The sequence below is a fragment of the Petaurus breviceps genome, unplaced genomic scaffold (assembly GCF_028583685.1).
Source record: "Petaurus breviceps papuanus isolate PSGF00001 unplaced genomic scaffold, PetGlider_PUasm1.0 90825, whole genome shotgun sequence".
Classification (NCBI taxonomy): Eukaryota; Metazoa; Chordata; class Mammalia; order Diprotodontia; family Petauridae; genus Petaurus; species Petaurus breviceps.
The window spans coordinates 5084887-5111988 of NW_027187353.1; the positions used below are offsets into that span (position 1 = coordinate 5084887).

General features: G+C 44.1%; 1 protein-coding gene and 1 long non-coding RNA gene across 2 annotated transcripts in view; one reads left to right on the plus strand and one right to left on the minus strand.

Moving 5' to 3' along the window:
• The window catches only part of LOC138148498 (uncharacterized), a 36114-nt gene extending 17417 nt beyond the window's left edge, over positions 1–18697 (minus strand). The window contains exons 1-2 of the long non-coding RNA XR_011165078.1: positions 18570–18697; positions 14212–14310 (exon numbers count right to left, since the gene is read on the minus strand). This is a non-coding gene — a long non-coding RNA (uncharacterized lncRNA). The remainder of the gene's footprint in view (positions 1–14211; positions 14311–18569) is intronic.
• The window catches only part of STRA6 (signaling receptor and transporter of retinol STRA6), a 72390-nt gene continuing 52732 nt past the window's right edge, over positions 7445–27102 (plus strand). Inside the window, exon 1 of the mRNA XM_069071183.1 lies at positions 7445–7796. The gene's annotated coding sequence lies outside the window, so the exon portion shown is untranslated. The remainder of the gene's footprint in view (positions 7797–27102) is intronic.

Below are 27102 nucleotides of genomic sequence, written 5' to 3' on the forward strand. Positions count from 1 at the left end.
CGCTCCAAGCTGCATCCGATCAGAGCTGCAGCAGTGAGCGCGTCATCCTGTTCTTCCCCAGTGATTTGCTTGCTGGCACCATTGAGAGCAGTGCCTCGGAGGAGAGCTGAGGCAGGACAACATAAGCCCTCCCCTGAAAATAAGCCCTCTGGTGTTTTTCTTTCCAAAAAAATTAATAAGACAGTGTCTTATTATTGGGGAAACACGGGTAGTACATAGAGTGCTGGGCCTAGAATCCTGAGCCAGGGGCTGGCCAGTTTGGCAAGGAAGCCCTGAGCTCAAATGCAGCCTCAGACACTGACTAGCTGCATGACCCTGAGCAAGTCACTTAACCCTTTCTGCCTCAGTTTCCTCATCTCTAAAAATTAACTGGCGAAGGAAAAGGCAAACCACGCTACAATCTTTGCCAAGAAAACCTCAAATGGGACCATGAAGACACAGAGATCCACTGAAACCACTGAACAATAAGAAGTATAGCCAAAGGAATACTGGTTTTAGAAAGAGAGGTTCTGGTGTCAGAGAGAAGCCTGGGATGACTAAAAGTGGTGCTGAACCACTTCCCAGCTGGGATCCAGGCCAATGTCATCTGATTCAATAGCAGCCCACTCAGCTCATTGTCTACTTGCAAAACTTATCTGAGGCACTGAGGGTCTTTGTCAAGTCAACAGGAATTTATTAAGGCGCTCCTCTAGGCTGGGCACTGAGTTAAGTGTCAGGAACACCAAGAAGGACCCGAACAGTCTCATTCTCAAGAACCTCACAATCTAATGGGGGAGAAACCCCAAAACAATGGTGTACAAAGAAGACACAGGCAGGATAAATCATGGCTGATCTCGGAAGGAAGTTACCAAGATTAAGGAGGACTGGAAAAGGTTTCCTGTAGACGGTGAGGCTTGAAAGAAGCCAGGAGGAGAGGTCGGAGAAACGGCCTTCTAGACCTGGGAGAAGGCCAGTGAAAGCGGGATAAGAATGGAAGGGACACCCCCTCCACCAATGTAGGCCACCGGTTTCTCTGCAATTTGGTCTAACAGATTCCTAGAGTACCTGGAGGTTAAGGGAGTTGCCCAAGGTCACACAGCCAATACAGGTCAGAGGTGGGACTTGAACCCAGATCTTACTACTACCTTCTATGTCCTTCTGCTTTCCATCTTGCAGACAGTAGTAGATGTTTAATACGTGCTTATTGGATTGGACTCAATTCAATCTCTAATTGAATCTCCCTTCCTGGTCCAAAAATCTGTGATTCTATGACTACAGCTTTTCGGTAGGATAAGTGTGAGTGTGAAGGGAGAGGAGGAGTTACCCCTCGCTCCTTCTTTAGATACCCCTCTCCCCCCCCCCCCAGTCCTTGGCTCCTGCTAGCACTGTCCCCCTCCCCATGGCTCACAGAGCTTGGGTATGAGGTGGATTCTTCCTAAAATTTTTGACTCTTAGGGAGTGTCTGAAAGTGCCCAGTCCCATGTGAAGCTGGAAGGTAGAGGGGCTTGCTGGTAGATGTTCCAGAGAGGGTAGGGTTAAGAACAGACGTGAGGTGCTCTGGCAATAATGAGTCAGGGTTAAGTGATACAGCCTATTTCTGCAGATTCTGTAAAGGGTGAGGGGAGGAGGAGGGAGGATGGGGAATCAAAGCCCAAAGGGCTCCTCCTCTTAAAGGTGCAGGTGGGAGGAGAGAACCAGAAGGGGGACATAAACTTCCCTTGAGGAACATGAAAAGAACACCAGACTAGCAGAAGTCAGGACTCTGGGCTCTGGTTCCAGCCTTGTCCCTGACTCATCATGGGGGACTTGGAAGTCCCCTCTGGGCTGCAGAATTGTTTCTTGGCTTAGGTGCTTTCTAAGGTATCTTTTAAAAAGTCTGGCTTAGGGAATGGGATCTATAATTGAGAGAAAAGTTGCCTCCCCCCCTTCCTGCCCAACTTCCCCAATTCAGAATGCAACTTGTAAAGGATTTAGTACAGGGACCAGGAAGCGGTGGCCTTGTAGGTCCTTAAGTGGCCTTAGGGACCTAGAAGGCCACAGGCTCCCCACCCCTAACTTAGGACCTAACTCAGAGAAAATTGCAGGGAGCATGGTGGGGTTAAGTGACTCAAACCAAGGCCATACCAGGCAGATATCGAGTGTCAGAAGTGGGATTTGAATCCAGACCTCCGATTCTGAGCCTAGCACATCAAGTTCTGCTGCCTTCCATTAAGGAAGATGATAGTAACAACAATGATGACAATTCATGGCATTTTTAGAGCACTGTCAAATTTCTCTTTTGAGTCTTAGGTAGTTTTCTCTACCTGTGGGTCAAGGGGGAAGCCTAATCAGAGAATCACCCATTGTTCATGCTTACAGAAATATCCTCACGAGGTGGTCGGTCTGGGATTGCCACCCCCAGTTCATAAATGAGGAAGGTGAGGCTCTGAAATGAAAAATGACTAAAGAGTGATGTCAATCACTGAATTCAAAGTCTGAAGGCTTGAGTTCAAATCCTGGGTTTTCCACTTACTAGCTTTGATAAATCATTTAGTCTCAATTTCCTCATGAGTGAAAGGGGCATAGAAATGTATGAGCTCTAAGGACCCTTTCAGCCCTTGATCTTAGGAAAATCTAAGAGATCTAGGTATACAGACGTGGCAAGAGGTGAAGCCCACACCCTGCTTGCTCCTTTTGTCCATGTTCTCTCTGGGGCACTAGCTGTCCCCCAGCCTGTGGGCAGAAGTACACCTGTCACTTGTGGGAAGACTGAATGCTGTCTGGCAAGAGGACTATTTTTTCTTCAAAAATTTGAATGAGACCTTCTTTCTCCCAGAAACCTGCCTTGATGAGGGCCACCTTAACTCTGATCACTTCTTTTTTTCTTATCCCCTTCAACTTCCCAAATGACAGAGAGTTATGCTCAAGTACATTTTGCAGGAAGATGGACTTGTGGTTTTATGGGTATGGGCATAGGTCTGTGCATTGGCCTTCAATCCAGGTTGTCCTGATACCAAGGTGTAGCACCAAGCACCCCAGGGTCCCCAGGTTGGCTGCCAACACAGGTTCTTAGATCTGCTTTGATAAAGGAAAGCAACTCAAAATGGGTTAACAAGCTTACTTTAATCAGTCAAATATGTATCGTTTACCTAGTTCAGGGGAAAAAGGTCAGCACCCCGAACTTCAGAATATACAGACAGAATTTTCAAGACAGAGAAACAGATCAAGTAGACAGTTTCCAAACTGTCCAACCATTACATCCATACCAAATCAACATCTGGATTTCATCAACATCTGGGTTTTTCAAAGCGGGGTGGGGGGGGTTCTCAACAACGGCTTCCCATAGTCTCATCTGATCAAATCACAGAACACTTCTCAAAGTGAGCCCCAAAACAAAGCTACACATCAGGGCTTATATAGCCTTCTCCTGGCTCAGAGAATGTAACAACTTTATTGACTCACTGCCCAATCAAAAAGTATCTACTGAAAAACAAACCTCCCACCCCAGGCTCCAGGTGCACTTTAGCCTAGGGGCAGGGAAGATCTTAAAAATTTACATTCCCATTACACAAAGTCAGCCCTTTATTCATCCATCATACCATGTTGTTGTTCATTTGTGCTACTTTATACAAATTTTGTTCATATATGAGGTTGTAGCCTCTCTCTCTGTTTCTCTCTCTCTCTTACTCTTTCCTTCTCTTTGTCTGTCTCTCTGTATCTCCATCTCTCTCTTTGTCTGTCTCTCTCTTTTTTGTCTCTCCATCTCTGTCTCTGTTTGTCTCTCTCCATCTCTCTCTTTGTCTCTATCTCTCTGTTTCTCTCTGTGTGTCTCTCTCCTTTCTTTCTGTCTCTGTCTCTCTATCTCTGTCTCTGTCCCCCTCCCCCACTCCAGCTGAACTTTACAGTTAACCTTTAAATAGAGATTGAAGGTCTACAAAGCACTTTGCACACATTTTCTCATTTGATCCTCACGAGGATACTGGAATGTCAACCCTATAGTTATTAATATTCCCATTTTAGAATCGAAGAAATGAAGACCCAGAGACAGGTAAATGAACTTGCCCAGGGTCATGCAGCGGGTACATTATCAGAGACAGGATTTGAAGCCAAGTTTCACCTGACTCTGCTTTACCAGGATGTCTGTTAACAGTGCTTAGAGACTGGGATGGCTTTCCCTTCCTTCATCTTTTCCCACAGTGTATGAGTGGGAAGTTTGTCGGTGCTTTTGATTGCCTATCTAAGTGCCCTGGGCTTGGAGCCCAGATTTCTCTGTTCCTTGGACAGCTCTAATGCAGACTGAAAAAACCATTAATATGAACATAGTCATCATCAACAAATACACTTAAATATATGAAGGACAACAACAGTAAAGAGGATTGATATGAAACCATGAACGTCCAACAGGTGTGATAGTGATCGAAAGGTAAGGAGATGGGAGAGGGGGGAGGGAGCTAAATCATCTTTGTCTCTCACCAGGGCTCAGTAATCCTACTCTGGCTTTCCCCCAGGTGCAGAGCTCTGCCCCTAGAGGCCTCTTGTTACTGGGCTGGAATGAAGTTTAAGAGCCTTGAGAGAAGCTAGGCCAGGAAATCTGAGAGTGGGGAGGAAGGGGCTTTGACATCAGGACCCCTGGAGTCTGAAAGGTCTTGAATGGGGGCCCTTCAGTTTTCTTTTATCCAAGGAAAGAGCCATTCTGGGGCTGCTGGCTTTGTTTGAAGGTGCCCTCTCTCCTGTAATTAGTCTGACCTGCCTGTTTCTCCCAATTCCCTTTTGCTTTCACAAAAGAAGAGTGGACCCTTTAAATCATCTATCCCCTCGTTAGGATGACCTGAGGGGAAGCCTCCTTCTTCTCCAGATACCCCCCCCCCCCAGCATACTTTAGCATCTGCTTGGGAGTGTGAAGGAGGCAGTTGTGTCCTTGAATTCCCCTCTCCTTTTTCATGCAATTTTATGTTTCAGGGGCCCCTCCTCCTCAGCTGCTTTTCTGAGACACCTCATAAAATTCTTGAAGGAAGAATGTTAGAACTGGAAGGGTCCTTGGAGATTACCTAGCCCAACCCCCTCATTTAACAGAGGAAGAAGTTGAGGTCCAGGGAGGAAACCTAAGGCAAGCAACGCTAATATTGCATGATCTCTAGCCCTTAACAAAGCCCTTTAGATTGATGTCAAACATTTTTGAACAATCCCATGAGGTCAGTGGCATACGTATTTTTGTCCTCATTTTACTGAGAAGGAAACTGAGGCACAAAGATACAAATGAAATGACTTGCCCAGGGTCCCCAGGCTAGGTAAGTAGCAGGGTGCAAGTTTTTGTTTCCTTCTATTTCCCACTCTCCTACCTTGGACACAATGAGACAGGCTCAGATGTTTCCTTCCCACTTCACTCCTAACCACTGAACCTCATCAGTGGAAGGCCAGAACCCAGAGACAAGAGGAAGGGTTCCCCTCACAGGTTCATCCCACTGCCCCTGAGGAAGTCCTCCTCATCAAAGTCCCTTATAAAGGAAAGGCTATGGGGGTGGCTAGGTGGTACAGCAAGTAGAGCACCAGCCCTGGAGTCAGGAGGACCTGAGTTCAAATCCGGCCTCAGACACTTATCACAAAAACTAGCTGTGTGACCTTGGGCAAGTCACTTAACCCCAATTGCCCTCCAAAAAGAAAATAATAAAAAAGGACATGCTATGGGCCTATTAATGTTACTATTAGGCTTATACTCCAAAGAAATTTTTTTTTAAAGACAAAAAGACCCCAAATGCACAAAAATATTCATAGCAACTTTTTGTGATGGCAAAGAATTGTAAACGAATGAAGTGCCTGTCTGTTAGGGAATGCCCTGAACAAAATATGGCATACAAATGTTAAAGAATACTTCCTGTTTTTCAAATGTTTCAGTCATGTCCAAATCTTTGTGACTCTATTTGGCATTTTCTTTTTTCTTCAAGCCAGATACTTCTCACTTTATGCAAATTTACATTATTCTAATTCAACTTTATGTAAAGAATTCTGAAAGAAATTTCAGCCAACCATCATGATAAAAGCTAGGCACAGTGGGTGGAGAAGGGGCAACACACTGCCCATCTATGTTAATTTTACAGTACTGTGCATTATCTTTCATTTCATAATAATGCCTGCATTTTAGTACACTTTATGATTTGTGCAAAGGCATTATTTTGTTTATGTCCTTGTTATATAGGCTAAGTGAAGTGATTAGGTAGGGGCAAACTCTAACCCTAACCTTATGTCCACTTTCAACTCCAACCCTCAGACTTGAACCCTAAATTCACCTTATGTGCATTACATAAAAATCTCTTTATGTATAGATTATTTGAGGTTTTCTTGGCAGAGATACTGGAATGATTTGCCATTTGCTTCTCGAGCTCATTTTAAACATGGGAAACAGGCAAACAGGGTTAAATAACTTGCCCAGGGTCATACAATTAGTAAGTGTTTGAGGCTGGATTTGAACTCATTTGCAAGACCAGTCTTCCTGATTTTAAGATCAGTTATCTATCTACTGTGCCACTTAGCTGCCCATGGAATACTATTGTACTGTAAGAAATGACAAAGGGGATGGTTTCAGAGAAACCTGGGCAGACTTATGTGAACAGAACCAGAACGATTTATGGAATAACCGCAACACTGGTAAATCAAATGACATTAAATGACTTAAAAATTCTGATCATTAGCATGGCCAAACACAATTCCTGAAGACTGAGGAGGAAGCACATGGCTTACTTCCTGTCAGAGAGGAGATAGATTCAAGGTGCGAATTAAGGCATTTTTTTCTATGACCAAGATGGGCATTTGGTTTGTTTGACTCTGCATATTTATTACAAGGGTTTTTGTTTTTTCCAATGAGAGGCAAAAATAAAGAGGGAAAGAAAATAAATTTTGTTTATTAAAAATATAAAATTAAATTTTAGAAAGGATGTTTCTCCTCTAGTGTGTACACAAAAGTGCCTTGTAATTTTCCCTTTCCCCCTACCCTCTACCATTGCTCTTATTGAGAGATCGCACCTAGCTTTTGTCTGCTATGACCATGTCCCCATGACGACTCTGGAGTATAAGTTCTCTTCAGTGGAGTCTGGGACCAAGGAATGAGAGTGAATAGAGATCAGAAGATATAGAACAAGCAAAGGGTAGTTTGGGCACCAAGGTCAGGGGGGAGGGGATAAATGATAGAAGCCTTGATGGGACCTTAAGGATTTGAATCTTCACAAAAAAGCCTTCAGGAGAAACAGGCACCTGTTTTTCTCCTGGGAAAAAAGCAGCCTGCTCAGTAATGTTCTGTCAAGCTTTCATCACTTTTAGGGGGTCCTGAGCCCCTTCCCTGAGCCCTTTTTTTGCCCTGGGGTGGGGGTGGGGAGTGAGGGAGCAGGGGGGGGAATTAATTTCAGAAGAACGGATATTAGGGGCCAGTAGAACTTGGGGCTATGGCTAACCATGGATGGGCAAAAGCTCAAAGACAATGTTACTCACTGTCCAGAAATCATCTGAGGCTTTCCTGGCTCCAAACCAAGCCCCTCTAGGCAAGGAAGGGATAAGATGACTGGGTAACGTAGCCAGTGGGGAGGAGAACACCGAAGAGCTGAACTTTGCCTTTCAGTTTGCATGGTTGCCTCCAAGCGGGCTCTGGGGGGAGTTCAGAGGCCCGGGCATCAGAAGCAGCTGCAGCGGGAGGGTCATCCATCCGGGGCCTCCCACTGGAGGTACTAGTGCAGCCCACAGGGTGCGAGTGGGAGGCGGGGGTCACACATAAGTGGAGGCTTAGTCTGAATCGAACTTTATAAGACGTCCTCTGCTGTCCAGGGAGCCTCCTTCTGCAAAAGTGAATACAGGTGAGAGTCTGCCTCAGGGGGTTTGGTGGGAAAGGAAAGGGAGGGGGAAAAGGAAAGAGAAAAGGGATGGTGTGTGTGTATATGTGTGTGTGTGTGTGTGCCAGCATCCGTGGTGTGTGTGTGTGGGGGGGCAGTTGTGTGTGTTGGGGGGGCAGTTAAAGTCCAAGGGCCCTGTCTGATTGGGTTGGGGTATGAATGACCAAAAGGTCAGGGAGGCCCAGAGAGTACTAGAGAATTTTGGGCTGGTGTCAGCAGAGTCTTTCAGCATTAGGAGTGAGATACACAATAGGGGAGGAAGGGAAAGGATGAGAAAACAGAAGAGAGAGTGAGGAGAGGGAGAGAAAAGAGGCAGAAAAGAGAGGATTAAGAAAGAAGAGTTAGAAGGAAAAGGGCCAGAGATAGAAGAGAGAGGAGAAAGAAGGAAAAAAGAAGGAGACCAAAAAAAGGTGGAAAAGAGAGAGGAAAAAAGAAGATGGAAAGAAGAGAGGAGAGAGAGAAAGAAAAGAAAGAAAAGGGAGAGAGGGGAGAAAAGAAAAAAAAGATTTTAAAAAGGAGGCCAGAGGAGAGGAGAGAAGATAGAAAAGGAAAAAGACAGGAGAGAGAAAGGAAAGAAAAGAGGATTCCAGTTCTGCATCCTAGCTAGACAAAGGGATAAAGAGAAAGTCAGCGTAATAGAAAGGGTTCCGGATTTGAACTCAGAAGCTTTGGAGTCAGAACCTGTCCTTCTCTGTAAAATAATAGGATTGAACTCAGTGGTCTCTTGATCTTTTCCCACCCTTTCATCTGGCTTACATAGACCCTTGCCATGTGGCATGGGCAAGCGGGTGTGGGTGGGTAATGGTAGTAACAGCAGCTGTCAAAAGGCTTTGTTAGGCTATTTCTTTGGGGGGTGGTCATGGTTGTTTCTCATGGAAAGAACATCAGCTTTGGTGTTAGAGAATCAGGTTCCATCCCCAGTTCTGCTGTAGGTCCTGTGTGACCTTGAGGGAGTCATAACTTCTGTGGGACTTGGTGTTGTGTGAAATTGGATGATGCAGCCTTTTCCTTATCTCCACCATTGTTTAACATTTTTCCCATGATCGCTTTGGAGCTCACTCCCTCACATGTGAGCTGACTGCTCCCTCACTGTCTGCTGATAGCAGAATATGTGCTTATAGACACGTGTATATGGCATGCACGTATTAATGTATGTATGTTTATTTCTATATATGTATGTGTTACACACATATGATATATCCCATATGGAATTTTAGAATCTGAGAGCTGAAAAGAATCTTTCAGGTCATCTGGACCAACTTGCCAGTCTCCTATAAGGAAGTAGGACTGAGGAATCCATGTACTAGTCATTCAGACTGGTATGGATCACAGATTCAGAGCTAGAAGGGCCCGTATAGGTTATCTAGTAAAGCTCCTCATTTTATAGATGAGAAGCTTTGTCTAGGATTAGCAAATGACAGAGGTCCTCTGACCTCAAAGGCAGCATCCTTTCCATTGAACCACTCATCCAATGAATCCCAGTACCTCACAAGGGTAAATAATTCACTTAAAAAAATTCCACTAACAAACATTTATTTCCTCTCCCTGCCACCTACCCCCTCCCATTTAAAAAAGAAAAGGAAAGAAAAGAAAGGAAAAGAAGAGAAGAGAAAAGGAAAGGAAAGGAAAGTATGCAGTGTCAAGCAAAATTAGTTCCCAAATTGGTCATTCTCAGATATAGGTCTCATTCTTTATATTGACTCTATTGTACCCCTGTCAAGAGGTGGGTATCATGCTTCCTCATAAGTCTTTAGGATCATTGCATTGATCAGAGTTCTTGACTTCAAAAATTCTTGACTTTAAATTTTTTAAAATTGTTATTATATAAATTATTCTCCTAGCTCTGCTCACTTCACTCTGCATAGGTTCATACAAGTCTTCCTGGAGTTCTCTGAAACTGTCCTTCATAATTTCTTATGATACAGTGGGATTCCATTGCATTAATATACCATAATATGGTTGCCATTTCCCAGTTATTGGATATCCCCTTAGTTTCCAGTTTATTGCCATTACCAATGAAGACTTCAACTACTTCCCACCTCTGTAGAAAGTTCTTGAGTTGCTGTGATCAGTGTTATCAATTGATGGACCATTCTATGGTGATCCACTTTGAACCTGGTTAAAGCTGGTGCTCTGATGACTTGTCAAACCGACTTCAAAGGCTTTCCAGCTTAGTAGGACCTTCTAGAGTTTGTGTATCATTGACATAGACATTGAATACCCAGGACTACCTCTAATACAGGATGAGGAAATAGATTAGGATGTTAATGGAAGTTTCACACAACAGTCTTTCAAATAGTTGAAATCAATTCATTAAAATCAAAAGTGTCTGGGCATCATTGTTCAACCAGCCACAAGTTCATCTAGCTATACTATAATATGTAACAGTTCTCCACAATTCTCCACCTTGATCTTAAGGATGTCATGAGAAAACTGTGGAATTCATTGCTGAATTGACATTTCAGTAATGAGGATATGTGATTTTATTACTCTAAGAAGTACTCCTTCCATGGAGACAAAGCACAGTCTCTTAGGACTTTTTCTGAGAATTGCTGGATCTGAAGAATTCCTTGCATGTTCAGTGATTGGCAGAAAAGGAAATGAATTAGGTATATCATGTTTTCTTCTTAGTGAATCCATGCTGGTTCCTAATGAACACTACTTTATTCTTAATGAGCTCGCAAGCCTTCTGCTCAACAGTCTGTTCTAGTTTTGCCAAGAATTGGCACTAAATTCACTGATGTATAATTTTTGAAATCTACCTTCCTCTCTTTTTAAAAATCAGGGTATTTGCCTTCCCTAGTATCCTGGCATCTTTCTTGTCTTCCAAGATTTCTCAAAGATTGCTGGTAGTGGTTAACTTTGTCAAAGCTAGGCATGTGAAATAGTTGATCAGCACAGCAAACAAGGAAGATTTGAATGTACCTGCAAGCTATTCCACTTGTTGTAGTTGGAGACTACTTGCAAAGTATGAGGCAGGGTGCCTGGCAGCAGGGGGCTGCAGGTCAGAGAAACCAGACCCTGAGCTTTTTGTGGCAGCAAATAAAGGATGCATACATGAAGTTACTCAGTCACAACATATAGCAGCAGCCCTGATGTCTTCCTTGTCTCATCCTTTTGTGAGTGTATTCTGTGTATACCTCTTTAGGGGGCTCAGGTAGCTAAATCCCACACCAAAAAAATGTCTTTGTGTTCTGATTGGAGAGAACCGTTACCCTTATCTCTCTACCCAGAGCTGCAGAAGTGGTTGGCATGAGGACTGGTGGCCCCAGTGTTAATCAATGACCATCAGTCTGACACTCAAAGACATACTGGTCTGCCTGCCATGAAAGTAATACACTCTGTATGAGGTTTTCTTTTTTCCCTAGGGAAGTAACTGCAGCAGAGCCCCCGGGCTCCTGAGAGGGGCACTCACATGTTGGGTACAGCAGTATATAACATAACATAACATAACATAACATAACATAACATAACATAACATAACATAACATAACATAACATAACACATAAATGATGTAATAATAACATATATAGCAATATGTAATTATATCTAAGTATATACAATATATTAATTATATAATATATTATGTTATATTTGCTATATATTATATTACATCATATCACATCACATCATGTCATGTTGTATCATATCATGTCATCTCACATCATACCATATCATATATCATATCATATCACATCATATCATATCATATCATATCATATCATAGTGTGTGTATAACCTGGCCTTGGGGAGGTGGTCTCCTCTTACTAGCTCCTCACCTACCTTGGACTTTAAGACCTTCTTTATGGAATCTCTTCTCTCCTTTTCTACATGAAGGGCATTCTCCTTGGTGGAGAAGGTATTCTACCTTTTTTCTGTCATCTATAAACATCATACCATTCTGTTGACCCCAGATAGTAATTCCTCTTCTTGAAGTTCCTCTTCCCCCACACCAGTTCTTCCCTGATTGCCCTGCCACCCCAGCTGGTAGTCTTTCCCCATCACTGAAATTGCCTGGTATATATATTTTCTGTTTACTTATCTAGGTTTACATTGTATCCTCCCAGCAATAATAATAACAATCATAACACATTTCAGTGTTTGCTAAGCACTTTACGTCTATTACCTTGTTTGATCCTCCCAATAATCCTGTGAGGTAGGTGCTATAAAGGTGAAGAAACTGAGGCAGATAGTGGTTAAGTGATTTGCCCAGAGTCACACAGCTTGGAGATGTTTGAGGTTGAATTTGAACTCAGATCTTCCTGCCTCCAAGTCCAGAACTCGGTACTGCCTCAGTACAATAGAAGCTCTTTGAGAACAGGAACTGTTTCATTTCTGACTTTGCATCCCCATTACCCAGCACAGTGCCTTGTAAATATTAAGTGTATAATAAAAGCTTGTTGAATTTGATTGTTCATATTTTTCTGCATATATCTTTAAAAAGCCATTTTGGTCATTTTTAACATTTTTCTGAAACCTCAGATCTTTTCGGACTTCATTCTTTCTGATGTTAAAGGGCAGAGTAACACTCTTGTATTAATCCTTGGCTATATGACCCTGCTTGCAAATCTTTTACAAATCTGAATTCATTGAAGAATTTCCTATGCAACCACATTGTTTCCTTTAGATGTTGCTTCCCTTCTTTTCAAGGTTACAGATCTAGAGCTGGAAAAGGTCTTAGAGGTCATATAGACCGATCCCTTCATTTTGTAGATGTGGTAACTGAAGTCCAAGAAAGAGAAATTACTTTGCCAAGGTCACTCAAATAGTAAATGTCAGGGCTGAGAACTGAATCTATGTCCTTCAACTCCAAATTCAGCACATTCCAAAATATCAACTGTATTCAGTAAGGTCCTGATTTCTGTGAATACTGAATCCCATAAAGGGGTCACATATATTTGAATTCTCAGTGTTTGAAGTTGTAATTATGTAAAATATGGTAATTGGCTCTAGCTCAGTGGAAGTACACATTGTGAATTCAAAGAATGTGACCACTTTGAGGGATTCATTATTTGCATTAGTGGGACTTAGCCATAATCAGAATTTCATTCTTCAGAGCCTTCTATCCCAACCTTTCCCTTTAAGAGTTCCAAGTTGTGGGATTCTCTCTCTCTCTCTCTCTCTCTCTCTCTCTCTCTCTCTCTCTCTCTCTCTCTCTCTCTCTCTCTCTTTCTCTTTCTCGCTCTCTCCCCCCATTTCTTTCTCTCTTTCACTCCCTCTGACACACATCTATTTTTATCCATGTCTAATCAATCTAATCTACGGCCTATAAATTTATCATCTATAGCTATGCATCTATCTATCCATCCTTCCATTTACCTACCTATATACTGCAGTTTTAAATCTGCTTTCCCAAACTCTTGGATACATGTCAGACTAAGGTTGGCATTCTCTCCCTTTCTTCCCATGAATTACAAGATGACCCACTTTTTCCCAAGATTCTCATCATTCCCACATCACTCACTTGGTCAAGTCAAGGCCAATCAATGGAAATTGTAAATGCAGTGTACATGGCCTCCAAGGTCATTATAGAGAGGGCAAGAAGAAGAAAAGCAGAAATCAAAAGTCAGAGCTTATCTAGGGTCATTAAAATGGGAAAGTGGGAAAGATGAATGGGATTGGAAACAACACATGAAGCCAGCTTTGTTATACAAGAGAAACCCATTGGGGTCAGGGTGGGATTCAATAGTACTTGCATTATGGCCATGCCTGGAATCGCTTACTTAGGATTCTCCTGCCCGATGCTTGTTTTAAAGGCACCTGTGCCCTTTGGTATCCATGAGTGTCTATACTGGCTCATTTGGCTACTACTTTGGTCAGTAGTCTGATAAAGACTACTTTGGTCAAAGTCTGATAAAGTTGTTCTTAAGACAAGTCAAAAACTAGGTGGTCTGCCTTTAGAAGAATGAGATTCTTAGCAGAATACCTAGATGGCTGGTTTCCCATTCAATTCAATAAATATTTATTAAATGCCTACTGTGTGCAAGGTATCATTACTTTAAGAATAATTGATACTTATACAACATTTGAAGGTTTGCAAAGAGCTACTCTTTGTTTTGATACTATGTAACTATAGAATTATGAACCTATACAGATATCATTTATATTAAGGGAAGCTATATATAATATATCCACAATGTCATATACAATCTCAATTTTCTTGTTCTTCTTTGCATATGGAAATATCAATATTTGTTAATAATAATAGTAACAATAGCTGATATTTATGTAATGCTTGCAAAACACTTTATGTGTATATTACATCTTAATTAATTGCTATAATAAGTTAGTGCTATTATTATCCCTGTTTTACAAATGAGGACACTCATTTGTACACACACTTGGACACTTTAAGCCAAGAGATTTTAAGTGACTTACCCAGGGTCACACAGCTGGTAAATGTCTGAGGCAGAATTTGCGATCAGGTTTTCTTGACTCCAAATTCAGCTGTCTATTGTGCCATATACTGAAGATTTTCTAGTTAGGAATTTTAAAAATTCACTGTTAAAAAAAGACATGCCCATTTAGACATATACAAACATAGGTCTTATGTACTGGGTCTTAGTGATACCTCCATTGGTTAAAAATAATAATAAATCAAATCCTTTTAGTTCCTTGGGGATATCCTAGAATCTTAGGGCAGTGACAGAAGGCATTTGGCATAAATTCTACTCTATAAATGAATTCCATCAGCAATAATGGGAACGAGGTAGCTTTTCTCCCCATTCGCTTTCAGATTTCAATTTCAATTCTTGATTAGCCAGCAAATGTCCTGCCAAATAAGTTCTTCCCTTCTCCCAGGGATTTACTCTTTTGCCAGAAGCCCTTTGTTCAGGGATCATAATCCATGGCCCAGAAACCAAATCCTCCCTTTTTGTGTCACTTAATGACCTTGATATTCATTCTGCACATTCCTCCTCTCTTCCCCATAATTGGGCATGATAGGAAGAAAAGCATTGACTCTGGAGTCAGGGCACCTGAGTGGAAATCTTCCCTTTGTCTCTGATTTGCCTGGATGGCCTTAGTCAAATCATCTGACTTCTGGGCCTCCATCCTCTCATATCTGTAAAACAGTGCCTGGTAGACAGTCAGTACTTGATAATTGCTTGTTGGCTCATTGACTCTTGGGTTCTCCTACGATAGTGTTCATTTGTGCATGAATCAGCAGAAGTGGGGAACAGTTGGTGGTTGGATGAGTGTTGAAAGAGACCTAATCCCATCTCAGGTAGATGCTTCAGGATGACCACACACTTCTTCATTACCCTTGGGAGGTCTCTATAAGGCAGCTTCCCAGTCCCTCGTTAGAGGGAGTCATTGTTATGAGTCCCTTCCTCTTGGGTCCTGCTTGGCACAGGATGCCTTCTGTCTTCCTGTGTCTGTGATTCCTTTTGAGCATTCTGTGGGCAGGCCTTCTGGGTCAAGAGCCTCAAACCTTGAGCTTAGCACCACTGGTGCAAACTTCCTTCTCTCACTTTTATCCATTCATTCACCAACTTCTTGAATGCAATCTAGGTGCCACACACACATTCTTTTTTTCCCCCTACATGGTCTATTCTTTCCCATTCCCAAGCTTTTTCTCAGGTTAGTCCTTCTCTCTCCATGCCCTTGCGCCATTTTTTCTGCCTGTAGTAAATTAGCTTTGAGCTAATTGTTTCTAAGAGATGATTGGTAAGGAAAAGCACAATGGTGGTGGGCTCATGAGCTTTTAGACATATAGACCCATCATCTGAAGGTAACAGTAGGTCTTTAGGTAAGAAGGCCAGAAGACTTCCAGACCTACAGAGAACCGTTTGGAACATGTGCAAATAGTCTGCACCTCCCCCAACTTAAGATATTGTGCTAGCGGGAGTGCCTCACCACTAAAGTCAGGCAGGGCAGGATACAGGTGGTCTGGGCTGGAGAGGGTCAGCAAAGGGAGAATCAGTGAGGTCTGGAGCAGTAAGGGAAGTTTTCCAGGAATAGGGAGGATCTGAACTGGGCTGTTACCACAGGGTCTTGTAATAAACTAGCATCTGATAAACTAAAGGAGTTTCAGACCCTGGAGCTGGCATTTAGGGGCTTGAGAGCCTTCCAGTACCCCTTGCACCACACTTCGAGGGGGTCCCATTCTCACCCTATGGGCAAGGCTGGTACTGCCTGCTGGGCGATCTAGGGATGGCTTTCCCTGCTGTTGTCCCAAGCAAACTGTCTTAGTGAACTCAGCTGAAGAGGTGTGTGACAGATGGAAAATAACACCGACCCAGGGGTCTGAGGACCCAGGTTCAGATTTTGTCTGTGTTGACTGTTGTTTGTGACCCCATTGACATAGCATGTCAATATCATCAATGGCAAAGATACTGGAGTGGTTTGCCATTTCCTTCTCAAGGGGACTGAGTCAAACAGAGGTTAAATGACTAGCCCAGGGTCACACAACTAGTAAGTACAGAAGGCTGGATTTGAACTCCAGTCTTCCTGACTCCAGGACCAGCACTCTGTGCACCCAGGTGCCTCCTAGTTTCCTCCATTTCCTTCTATCTGTAAGTTCCCTGGGCTTTGGTTTCTTCACTTGCAAAATGCTGCAATTATTTATGTATGTGTGTATACATTATATATACATATATAATACATGTGCATATATATACACATACATGCATACATGTATGTGTGTATATGACGGCCTCTGAGATCCCTTGTAAGGATCTCTTGAATGATTCTGTGGATAGATGTGGATTCTCAGGCAAGCCAGGTCACCTTCCAGGAGCCTCTGTTTCTTCATCTGTAAAATGAAGACATTGGACTAGATCAGAGATTTGGTGTTTTTTTTTTTTAATATCTTGATAACTATTTGCAGTAGAAATATACCGGTTTCCTTTGTAGCCCTGTGGACTTTATTTTGCATACTTGAAATGTTATTCTGAGGAGTGGGTCTGTAGGATTCACCGGACTGCCAAAGGGATCCTTGGGACAGAAGCAATGAAGAGCCCCTAGACCAAATGGTCTCTGGGTCCCTTCCCTGATCCAGACCGAAGAGTCTCTCTGTATCCCAGTTTCCCCATTTTAAAAATGATAAAGGGCATTGATCTCTTCCAGCCTGACATTCTCTGATTCTGCTCTGGACTCAGCAGGAGCCATAGCTGGGGTCTTCCCTCAGGCCCCCCAGGTGCCCCGCTCCCTCCCTGTTCCTTTTTCCCTGATGCTGAGCCAGCTAGAAGCTGGCCCCTCCTCTCAGGCCAGCACATCCCCCCTCAGAGAAGGGGAACTGGCAGCTTCCCAGGCCCCACCTCCTCCTCAAAGGGCCTTGTGTGCTGCCTTTGAGGCTGGCCACACCTCCCACAGGTTGGATGAAAAGACGGCTGTGTCTGGGGCTAGCAGGGAAGGGGGAGAGGAAGGAAGGGATGGGATTCGGGTGGCCTGGAACCATCACCTGACTGGGGGAAGGGGAGGAGGAGATGCAGAAACTGGGAAATAATGTGGGTGGAGAGGGGGTAGGATCCCCTTCTGGGTGGGTCGGATGGGGAGTCTGCCCGAGGGCCTGGTCCTTGGCAAGGGATAAAGAGAGAACTGCAACGTGGTGCAGCTCGAAGGGGCTTTGAAGTTCAGCTAGCCCAAACCTCTGGTTTTATAGAAATGAAAGCCCATCCCAGGAAAGTCAAGGCAGATGGTGAAGGGGAAAGAATTCTGACCCCGGAGTAAAGCATTAGCCTCCCAGTGATGTTGTGTGACCCTGACCCTCAGTTTCTTTCTCAGCAAAAGGGAGATTATTAGAGGTCTAGAGCTCAAAGCAATATTAGAGGTCATGGGTTCGAATCACCTCATTTTTAAGATGAAAAGGGAAGATTTGCCCAAGGTGTCACAGGTAGCTGAAATTTGAACTCAGGGCTTCTAAATTTCATAATCCTACTCTGATCTCCTGGGTCATCTGCCCCTACCCTTTATCTCCATATGGCATCTGCTCCCTCCTCTCCACTTTTTGTCACCTGCTCTATCCCCTTTCCTCCCCACCGACCCAAATCTGAAGAAACTAAGAAATTCCCTTGCCCCTCAAGGGACAAAATGAGGGGCCCTCTTTCAGAGCCATGCACAGGCTGTCTCCAAAGTCTTCATGCAATTTTAAATCTGAATAACTTAAACCTGCACCAAGTCTTTTGGGACAGCCCACATAGGCTAAGGGTGATCAAAATTTCCTTCTTCCTGCTCTTTCTGTAGTCTCCTAGATTCCATGACCCTGTTCCCCAATCATCCTCTCCCCAAAGGAAACAATGGCTCCCCCTCTGACCTCCAACCTACCCCTGCCCCGCCTCCACTGGTAGATGGCTCATCTTTCCAGGGGTCAGGCTCCTCGCCCTGTCTGCTGAGGGCACTTCTCCTGCATCCCTCTTCCCCTCCTTTCTCCTCCCCTATCTAACTTCTCTTTTTATATCATTTCTACATTAGAATGTCAATTCCCTTAAGAGCTGGGATTGAGAACTATCTGGCTTGCCTTACTATCCCTAGTGCAAGGCACATACTAGACATTTAGCAAATGTTCCTTCTCTCCTTTGCTCCCTCCCTTTATCTATCATCTACTATCATCCTTCTATCCATCCATCCATCTTTCTGTCTACGTATCTCTTCAAAAATCAAGGGGTCTAGCTTTGTGACCCTGGGCAAGTAACTTAACCCCGATTGCCTCACAAAAAAATAAATAAAAATTAAGGGGTCTCAGTCTCTCTAGGAAAGGAAAATTCTTGGATAGAGGGGGTATTTCTGTCCTTTACCTCCATGTTCACTCCTGAGTAAAGCCAAGGTCCTTGGTGGCTGACTCGGTCTCCACCGAGCTGTTCTGGCCATGGGGCTCAGTGTCCAACATGCAGTAGGCTTCCACTGTGGGCAGACAGAGTTTTAGAGCCTAGATGCCTTCGATTCCACCCCCTGCCCCACCCTGCCTCTTTGTGGAGGAGAGAACCAAGAGCCAGAGAGGTTAAATAACTTATCCCAGGTCAGTTAAATAGGGACTAAGTGGCAGAGCCAGAATTCCAATTCAGATCCTCTGACTGCCAACCTGCTGTTCTCTTCCCTGCACCTTGATGATGAAGAGGGGAATTTTCTGTGTTTGGGGAGCAAGGGTAGAAGAGAGGATGCTCTTGGACTCATGCTAGATCTTAATTTATGTTATCCCATGATTTTTTGTGGGGTAGGGAGACGGGCAGCGTCCTTCTGGAGGCAGTGCCCAGGGGGAGCCTGTTGTATGTTGGGAAGGGGCAGACCCTGCCCCGGGGGTCCTTTCCTGAGTCGGGAGAGCTTCAGGTTGGGGTCCAGTCTCCTGGGGAAAGATGCAAGGCATTCTGGGGAGGGCAGAGAGGCATTCTGGGGAGGGCAGATAGGCATTCTGGGGAGGGCAGAGAGACATTCCAGAGACACCTGCCCGCCCTCCAGCCTTCTTATCTTTGGGGGATAGACCCAGAGCTGGAAGAAACCTCAGAGGTCATCTTTTTACAATCTTCCAATATCCAAGGGGCCAGGCTACAATTGTGAAGCCCAAGTCCAAAGTCAAATTGAATGGAATTAAATCTTCTAAATCCACAGGGCCCAGAGAATTCTGATGTTTATCATCTTTATTAAATGCCACTGGGCTGCTGAGGCTCCCCTCTCTCCCGGCCCTCCCCTTCACCCCCTCTGTGAAATTCATCTGAGCAAGACAGCAACTGGTTCCCTCTCCACCCCCAAGGAGTGATGGATGGTGACAAATGAAGTGGGGAAGGGGGCTTATTGAGGCCATCAATCTGGAGCCTGTCCAGGGGGCCCTCCCTTGATCTAAGCTGGAGGAGGGGCTTCTCCTCAGAGGTTAGACCCAGGGTGAAATGGATCTGGTTTCAGGCAAATGGCTGGAGGGACACTTTCCATTTGGGCTGAGACAAGGATCCCTCTGTTTTCTCTAGGGTTCCCTAGGGTGAAGGGGCACTCAGTGGTGGGAGAGCTTCCTCATCATTAAATTTCAGGGGTTGGGGAGCGGGGGCATTTACAGAGAAGGGAAAGAGTGGGGTGGATAGACAAGGCTTCCTGGAAGCAGTAGGGCTTGAGCTGATGGTGTGGGAGTATATGGGTGGGGAGGTGTGGTGTCATTAAAGGTAGGGATGTTCTATGAACCAGGACCTGAAAATGGGAGCAAGCAAAATGGAATGGAAGGGGAGGGACCACAGGACCGTAGGTTTAGTGTTATAAGGGACTTTAGAGGACATCTAATTCAAATCCCTCATTTTAGAGATGAGAAAACAGGCCCAGGATGACTTGGATTGTGACGGGACCCATCTAGTTGCAATAGAAGCTGAATATTAGGGAGCCATGGGGCAGGTTGGGTTGGCCTGGATTATGAAGAGCCTTAAATATTGAATTGAGAATGATAAACTCAATCTACTGGGAAATAGGAAGCCACTGAAAGTTCTTGAGCTAGGGAGTAACACAACTAAGGTAATGTTTAGAAATGAGTCTGACTTGATGCCAGTCTATGCAAGATAGATCAAAGGAGGTAGACTAATGCCCATGGCTGGTGGAGGAATGAGAACTAGAACCCAGGAGCCCTGTTGGTGGAAGGTTGCATGATGAGGCCCCTGGGCAGTAAATTCATTTCAATCTTTGCCACATTAATTCACACCTCAGTCATTGCACTTATAAGGCTGAAAATGCCTAGTCCTGTAAAATCTCAGCATCTCTGAGCTCCAGATGACCTGTAAAGATATCCAGTCCAACATCCTGATTGATGCAAGCATCCATGACAGGCAGTTATACAGCCTTTCCTTGATCACCGTCAGGGACGGGGACCTCACTACTTATGGAGCTAGCTCATTCCTTTGTGGGACAGTTTAAATTACTGAGTTTTTATTCAGAGCACCTTTTCCTCTGAATCTTCTACAGAGCCCTTCCCACCACCATGTTCCCCAACTGATTTTTCTTTCTGGAGCTTTGCCCTTTGGAAGCATGTAGAATAAAATAACAACACCTCTTCTTCATGGGCCCATAATCAGACCTCCTGAGGAATACCCCTCACCCTGCACCCTGGACCTCCCTTGTCTCTTTTGTTTGCCTCGATGGAGAAGGAGGATGGAGCTTCCCTGTCTATTGAGTGAGGGTCCTCACTGTAAGTAGCTGATGATAATGTCAGATGATACTTCTAATGGATGGCTAGCAGAGCATGGGCTGCCCGGAGACCTCCGCGCTCTAGGTCTTCTGCCCTCCTGCCTGTGGTCACATGTAAAACAGATGGATAAGATCAGGGGTCAGTCGGTGACTTGGGTTAGGGGAAGTTCAAGCCCGGAATTTGGGGTCAGTTTGTGGAGAGAGTTGCGATGTACTCTGTGGTTGTGGTCATGGAGAATGGACTGAGCCTCTTTCCATTGCCAGGGTTAGGACTTGGTCTGTGACCAAGGATCACTAGCCCCTTTACTAACACGTCTGTTAGAAGGCTTTTCTTTGCTGCAAAAAGAACTGTACATTGTGCATGCTTGTCTGGCTCTTTTTCTCTCTCTGACCTATTTTTAGCTTGCTCTCAATTTTTTTTTCTCTTTGCCCTTTGTGGCTTTTGATAAAAATGGATTTTGCAGATTGGGCTGGGGCCGGGGTTTTGTGGTGGGGGGGGGGGGGGGGGGGGGGGGGGCGCGGGGAGGCAGGTCTTGTTTTCCCAGTGGTTAAAATTCCTTGAGTTTAATCAACAGGAAAGAAAACAGCAGGAGGGAGGGAAGGAGGAAGCCTTGTCCCTAGTCCTTCATGGTCTGAAGAACCCCGGCCAGTAGGGAAGGGAAAGAAGTTCGAGGATGGGCTAGGAGGACAAAGGCTTCTCTCCATCCAAGGATGAGGAACCTTTTGGGGTATCCCCCTTTGCTCCAGCCAAGGAACATGGTGCTAGGGTGGACACCATCTACTCCATGCCTGCTCAGGAGTCCTACTGAGCTAGCCTGGTCAATGTCTCTGGAGATGTCCCCTTTCCCGTTGGTGGCCCTCAGTTTACTTATCTGTAAAATGAAGATCTAGAGTTCTAGTTCTGAGATCTATGTCAGGCATCTTCCTGAAGACTGACATGTTTGGTGCACAGGTGGGAGACACCATGTTTGGAAGACAGAGCAGGAGCTGTTTTCTCCTCTACTACCACAGACACATTCTCCATGCTCAGCCACTCCTATGTCTTTGTTGCATGCACTTACTCTCATTAGAATTTTTTTTTCCTGTGCAAATTTGACTCATTCTTCAAGGTTAACTCAACTACCACCTCCTCCAGAAAAGCTTCCTGAACCGCACCAGCCTATACCCTGCTGTCTGCTCTAACCTATTGCCATCTAGCTTAACCCATAGTTTTTCAGATGAGGAAGCTGAGGCCCAAGGAAGTTCAATAAAAATATTAGCGAGGGGGAAGCTAGGTGGCACAGTGAATAGAGCGCCAGCTCTGGAGTCAGGAGGACCTGAGTTCAAATCCAGCCTCAGACACTTAACACTTACTAGCTGTGTGACCTTGGGTAAGTCACTTAACCCCAATCGCCCTGCCTTCCCCCCTCCAAAAAGCACAAAACAAAAATAGCTAGAATTTATATAATTAATAAAGGGCTGGCAAAATGGTTTACAAATGGTATCTCGTATCTTTACAATATCCTGTCTGTGAAGTAGATGTATTATCATCATCTCCATTTTACAGATGGAGAAACTGAGGCTGGGTGAGGTTAAGTGGCTTGCCCACAGTCACAGTTTGTAAGAGTCTGAGGCAGGAACTTCCTGAGTCAGCAAGACTACAAACCTAGTCTTCTATCTACAATAACACCTAGCTTCCATTAAATTATCTCCTAACATTTGAGAAGAGAATTTATAATTTTCATATTAATCAATATGATTTGTGTAATGAATATACTAATAATTTCATTTTCTGAAGAGCTGGCTTTCTCTGGCTTTTGAATCAGACTCACAATGCAGCTTGAAGTGATCAATCAAACCTTGACAAGATTCACAATTATTGACATCCTTCCGACCACATACCTGAAGTGAAGCAAATCAAAGACTATAGAACCTGTTCTGGTCACAGAACTCCAGTCCTGTGACCCACTAAGTAATGACAGGATTCCAGAATTGTTGTATTGTCTTCCGTTCGTGGCTTTATTGTGGGAAACCACTCTGACCCTGCAAATGATTGTTTGTAATCCACCTTCCCCACTCCTTCCACACTTGTGATTTAAGTATGTAATGGGGGCTTTTACTTCAGCTAAGAGAACAGTCCTCACTCTGAAACTGATTAATTAAACTACCTGATTGCTAGCACTCCAGTCTCTAGGCTTGCTTTGTGCGGCTCTGAGCTTTCTGAAGTTAGAGCCTGGCTCAGTAAAAATCATGTTAATAGGTAACAGAGTAGTATGAATGGGGAGTAGGATTTGAACCAGTGGCTGGTAAATGTTTAACAACTAGCTCTCTGGGCATAAAAAGTATACATGACACGCTTTTGGTTTAATCTGCTTTATTAAAATTTGTTCTATCATTTTCTTAAGTCTAAAAGATCAGCAAAACCGTTAAGTCAAGGCCAAATTTGTGAGGCATAAATGTTCACACTGAAAATTTAACAATCCACTCTCCTGTGTTTGATCTGGCCCTAGCATACTCTGATTCGAACCCAGGTCCTTGATCTCCAGAGCTGGGGCTCTTTTGAATGTACCTGTTACTTTTTTTTAAAGGTTTCCTCCGTGACCAGAGAGGGAGACCAGGGCACCAGCACAGAGTCATCTGAAACCCATACTGAGTGAACCTGGGCCCCTCTTGCTGCCTCACCTTTAAAGCTCAGTTTCAATGTTAAGCAGGCAGGGAAGGCTCCTTTGATTCCCCCAGTTGGTAGTGTCTTTTCCTGTCTAGGCACTTACATGATTTTAGCTTATTGTAATGATCTGTAAATTTGTTACTTCCCCTAAGTTGTATGAAGGATGGAATTGGGTCTGACTTGGCTTTCTACTCTCCTCTGTCCCTGGACAGAGGTACAGGTACAGACAGTTTTGCATAAGGGGGTGGGGGTGGGTTTAGGGAATGGGAAAGGAGATTGTTTAATATATATTGGCTGAGTTGTGTTATTGATTGTTATGTCAACCAATCACCGAGCATTTATTAAGCATTTATTACTATGTGCCAGAGGCCAGAAAGTCTCATCTTCCTGAGTTCAAATCTGTCCTCAGACACTAGCTCTTTGACCCTGGGCACTGTTACTTAATACTGTTTGTCTCGGTTTCCTCATTTGTAAAAATGAGCTGGAGAAGGAAATGGCCAACCACTCCAGTATCTTTGCCAAGAAAACCCCAAATGGAGTCATGAAGAGTCAGACATGATTGAAATAATTGAACAACAATTGTGTCTCAGGCACTGGGTTAGAGGCTAACGCCAGGCATGACTGGGCAATCAGGAAAGTTTGCTGTGAGATAACCCCCTCACCTGTACTACTAGCCGGCCACCAGTCCTTGAGTACCAGCATGGCAGCAGCCTACCTCCCAGAGACCTTCCTGAGCGGCATCATGGGCTCCTGGCCTTTCCCTTCCTGCTTCTCATCTCAATAGGAATTGAGGATGTTGATACTGGAAGAGAGATTTAGGGAACACTCTAGTTGTCTTCAAATACGTGGAAGAAGGCTCAGAATTGTTCTGCTTGGTCCCATCGGGCAGAAGGAGAAGCAGCGAAGGGTAGTTATGGAGAGCTGGGTGTAATCTCATGGTAAGGAAAAAAATCAGGCAACAAATGAAGCTGTGGGAAAGTGGGGGAAAGTGGGCATGCTCCTAAGGGAGTGAGCATCCCTATAGTGAAAGTATTCTGGCAAAGGCTAAAAGAAATGATGCTTGTTCGGGGGATCACTGGGTTGAACCAGATGACCTGTTTCCATATCGGTGGAAAACCTACCTGTCCATTCATTTCAGCAGTTATTTATTCAGTGACTTCTCCAGGCAGGGCCTGGGGTGAGGACACAGAGGCACATGAGACACAAGCCCCACCCCAAAGTATCTCATCACCTAGTAGGGGGTGAACACCTGCCAAACACCTTCTATGGTAAGTAATTGTCTTTGCTCCCCGGGCCTTTCCCTCTACTTTCCAGGGTGACAACTAGTTAATTTGATAAACTAATCTGGTGTGTGTTTGTGTGTGTGTGTGTGTGTGTGTGTTTTCTCTCTTCCCCTCCTGGGGAATGTAATTGCATTTTGGCAAGGGCCTTCTGGAGAACCTGCCTTTCCAGGAAAAAGGAGTCCAGGGGCACATCTGTGATCAAGGCTAAACTCCTGACCAGGGAATGTATGGGCCAGACATCTTAGCCTTCTTCAAGCATTTGGTGGGTTGCCATGTGGGAGAGATGAAACACATTCTACTTGACCTGAGAAGGTGGATTGAGTTGCTACAGATGAAGGTTTCCTAGAGGTCGAATTTGGCTTTAGAGAAGGACACATTTTCTAACAATCAGAGCAATCCCAGTTGGGCTGCCTTCAGAGGTGGTAGCCTCCCTATAATTGGGTGACGTTATTCAGTGCCCAGTCTAGACAAGGCAAGAATGTGTGCCCAAGGCAGGGTTTGAAAATTAGGCCTTTTGTATGTTATTGGACCTCTGAGCCTTTCCTGGGACACAAGGGACTTGATTTGCCATAAAATTAATACTGATATACTATGGAGCATGGAATTTTCTAGCAAGGAAAAAAAAACCCCAACAAACACTATGAGACACCACCATCACCACCACCAATCCATGTATTTAGAAAATCGTAGGAAAAAGCATAGGCTTTGGAGTCAGAGGAAGTGGATTAATTCCTGCCTTTATCACTTATTGCCTGGGTGGTCAAGGGCGAGTTATTTATACTTTCTAGATTTTTAAAATGAAGAGGGTGGGCTAAGGTTTCCTCAATTATTGTTTTTTTTGTTGATTTTTTTTTCTCATAGATAGAAATACATTAACCCCATGAGCCTATGAACTTCATTGCTGTGATATGATAATATGAGTTGTGGACTTGGAGCAGGAGAGAGCCGAGTGTGAATCCTGTCTGTACTAGCTATGGAATGATTCTCAGTCCCCTCACCACTCTGAGATTCAGTTCTTTTCTCATTCCAAGTACCAATAGGTCTACTTCCCAGGATCACCACTCAAGTGAATTAGGTGTGAAGTGCTTTGCAAACATTAAAGGGGCCTGCGATAGCTGACTGCTGTCAGATCTTATTCATTAAAATGCTTTGTGCAGTTCCGACCTCCCTTAAATCCAAGTCATGTGCAAATGGAGACATCACCTTGCAATGTCCTGGGTCCTCTTTGAAAACGAACGACGAACAACAACATCAAAACGCTAAGTTCTCAGGGAAGACAGAAGGCATTTGTGGGAAGGGACCTCTGTGGCCATCTATCTAGTGGGCTCCTACATGACAGAAATTCCTATGATAACATACCCGACAAATGGTTGTCCAGTATCTGCTTGAAAAAATTGAGAGGGGAGGAGGGCGTGTAACCCTTTGAGACAATCCATTCCACTTTCAGATGCGTGTAATTTTTAAAAAATAATTTTTATTTTCAGTTCCAAATTCTCTCTCTCCCTTCCCCCTTCCCCCACCCATCAAGAAGGCAAGAAATATGCTACCCATTATACATAGGAAGTCATGCAGAGCATATTTCCACATTAGCCAGTTGGGGTGTGTGTGGAAAGATGGACTGGGGTAAACAAAACCAGCAAAGTGAAAACAATATGCTTTAATCTGCACTCGGAGTCTATTACTTCTCTTTTTGGAGGTGATTAACATTGTTTATCATGAATCCTGTGGAATTATCATGGATCATTGTATCTATCAATCAGGCCATCAACCACTATTTATTAAATACCTACTACGTGCCAGTCATTGTGCTAATTGATCAGAGCAGCTAAATCTTTCACAGTTGATCATCGTACAATGTTGCTGTTGCTGCCTGCAATATACTTCTGATTCTGCTCACTTCATTTTGCATCCATTCATGGAAGTCCTTTTCAAATTTTTCTGAGATCACCTCCTTCATCATTAGATGCCTGCAATTGTCGAGAAAGGTTTGTTTGTTTTCCTGAAATCAAGCCTATATTTCCTTCTTTATAGTTTTGCATCCATTGCTCCTGGGTTTTTTTTCCTTCTGGGGATGAACAAAGTAAATCTAATCCCTCTTCTACTTGATGATCCTTCAAATACTTGGAGACAGCTAGTGTTCCCCCCACCCTCTCCTGCCTTCTCTTCTCTAGGTTAAATATGTTCTTTGAATGGATTCTCATTTAATATGGACCCAAGACCTTTCGCCATTTTGTTTGCCCTTCTCAG